Source organism: Mastomys coucha, unplaced genomic scaffold (genome assembly GCF_008632895.1).
Source record: "Mastomys coucha isolate ucsf_1 unplaced genomic scaffold, UCSF_Mcou_1 pScaffold12, whole genome shotgun sequence".
Classification (NCBI taxonomy): Eukaryota; Metazoa; Chordata; class Mammalia; order Rodentia; family Muridae; genus Mastomys; species Mastomys coucha.
This window is the reverse complement of record NW_022196894.1, coordinates 79,144,447-79,147,303: the sequence shown is the minus strand read 5'-3', so window position 1 is coordinate 79,147,303 and position 2,857 is coordinate 79,144,447. Positions and strand designations below refer to the sequence as shown.

Below are 2,857 nucleotides of genomic sequence, written 5' to 3'. Positions count from 1 at the left end.
CATCTGTGCCTACCAGATTCTTTGTTTTTGGCCTTGGGTTTTGTTTTTATTTCTAGCCCATTGTGGAAGGAATTATGGAAATCTATTCTATAGTACCACTAAAAATATAGACCCAAAGTACTCAGTGTTCTGGGCCAGAGGACTAGCAGCTTTTCTGTCTCTATCTTTGCACCACAGATGTTGGATTACTTGGTTTCAGTATTGTTTATTTTTCAAGTGACTTAATCAGTCCAGCATTTTGATTGACAAAATCATGATTTCATTTATGTGTAGAGACTATCAATTTACTTTGTAAACACAGAAACCTATCTTTAAATAGCTCTCCATATACTCCTTTCTGATAAGTACATTGTTTCCACGAAGAGAGTTTTTTCTTGGGCATTCTTGTTCTGTTCCTGTTTGGTTTGTTGAGTTTGGCTTTAATTTTTATCATTTGTTTAGCTGTTGTTTCTGTTTTTCTTTTACTTTGTTTTGGGGTGCTTTTCCAAATTTATATAATTAACATTTCATTTTTGGTGATGTGATATTTCTAATAGTTTTTTAAAAGACCCAAGATCTGTTTTGTTAAACTTGAAATGTTTTCTTGTGGTCATCTGATGTTGAATAAAAGCACAGAGAAATTTCTTTTTGTAGAGCCTACCTGTGCCCTCATGGTTTGAAAACCAGCATCATGCTATTTGTTTTAAAGAATACACCACTTGATGCCATATCAGTTCTGAATTATAACTAATAGAAGTCAATCACAGTCCTCTGGCTCAGGGTGGTGAGGAGGAATGTTATGATACAGTTGTCCTTGCAAGTCATATTTTAAAACCAATATTTCATGGATCATCTGATGCTCCTTAGGTGTTCATCCTGTGAAAAGCAGTGAGGAACAGGAAGATAATTTGTACAGTAATCATACAATATGTGCAGGAAATATAATAGGATTCATGTTACTTTGAAATTCAAGAAAAATAACCTTTACACTTTTGTCATTGTTTCAGGGAATTATTATTTTTTTGTAAAGGTCACCTGTTCCAATTCTTCACAATTTTATTGTGAGAAATCTAGTTCTTTTAGAAGTATTCTTAGGTAGAATAATCTAAATAAAAATAAACATGAAGGTGGGCATGGTAGAGCACTGGTTTAACACCAATAATCAAGATTCAGAAAGAAGATGCAAGGTAGATGGCAGCTTGGGTTACACAGTGCTTTGAGCCATGTGTGTAAAGTTTCTGAGGAGGGCTGAAGAGTTCATTCTTTCCTCTAGAAATGGAGTTACACAGCCACATGTGTACTGGCAATCAAATACAGACTCAATAGAAGTCCAGCCAGTGTTCTCTACTGCTCAGCAAATGCTGTAGTCCCTAAAGGAAGAATTTAAGAGAAATAACAGTAATCATAGAAGCTGAATTTTATAGTTTTCCTTACTTTTGAGAATCTCAAGCTGTGTTTTAAAATTTTTCTAATTTTTGAGAATCTCATTCAAAAATAGTATTATAATTGCCCCCATGTGACACTTTACATGTCCCTCCCTGAATCTAGAGATATAGGCACTTGTCAGCCTCTTGAATGAGAGCTATTAAATAATAGAAGGTAATATGTGCATACCACACACACGCAGTGTTACTAATCACTGAAGAAAGAGCTTTGATCTCATCTATACTAATCAAAAATTCTGTCACTAATCTGTACACCTGGTCATACACTTATTTTCCTTGAAATAATACTGATACTAACATATATAAAGTAAAATATATTTTATTTTACATTACAGACTAAGCAGATCCTATTTCAAAAACCTTTCTCCTCTCCTCTCCTCTCCTCTCCTCTCCTCTCCTCTCCTCTTTTCTTCTTCTTCTTCTTCTTCTTCTTCTTCTTCTTCTTCTTCTTCTTCTTCTTCTTCTTCTTCTTCTTCTTCTTCCTCTCTCTCTCTCTCTCTCCATCTGTATACAAACACAAAGTAGAACAGAATTTAGATATAAATTAAGTTTTAAGACACTTGAAACTGTGTTTTCTTTTGTATTCAGCGAAATGGCAACTTTTATAAACTGAAAAGTGTTTTAATTGCCAAAATGTCCACCAATGATTTAGAAATTATTCTAAGTAGATACTTTTTGAAACTTTACTTTATACTATTTAGAATATTATGCATTTTATTGAAATAGTTAAAAATTTAGATCTGCTTATTTTAACTTTTCCAACAGTTACTATGTTTTACCTAAATACACTAAATTTAAAAGCACAAATATGTTTCTACAAAAATAAAGTAAAAGTGATTACTTTAACTTAGGATGAAAAAGACTGGCTTGGTCCCTTTTTCGTTGGGATTTGCTTATTCATTGTTGAGAAGAAACAACACTACACAGTTAGAAGCATTTGGCAAAGCACTTGGCAAAGTATTTAAACAACAGAGAAATTATTTGAGAGTTCTTTTCTTAAAAATTTGTTTCTGGAAAATTGAAAATACAAATAAAGCCAAATGGCTTATTTACCATAATATTTTAACTGAACTGTTGATATTACAAACTCTTAAGATTTAGAGAATGCCACATTCTCTGGCAAAGTTTTTTCAGACCTTACCAGATGTCAGAAATTCCTCAGAGAAAAATTTTTCAATTATATTGGTTATTTTACAGACAATAAAATCAATTAAGTGGAATAATTTGAATGCATTCACCATGAAACTGTAATGTTAGAACAGAATGTTAGAGACCTATTTCTCCTTTCCTGGCTGGAATCATGGAGGCTGTTCCAGAGAAGAAAAAGAAGGTTCCTGCTGTGCCAGAAACCTTAAGAAAAAGGGAAGTACCCTCAGAGCTCCCAGGGTCTTAACCACCAACCAAGGACTGCACATGGAGGGGTCTGATTGTTC

The 2,857-nt window shown here is 33.4% G+C and overlaps 1 pseudogene; it reads left to right on the top strand.

Moving 5' to 3' along the window:
• The first annotated feature begins 2,724 nt into the window (after positions 1-2,724).
• Positions 2,725-2,857, top strand: part of LOC116086524 — an 846-nt pseudogene continuing 713 nt past the window's right edge.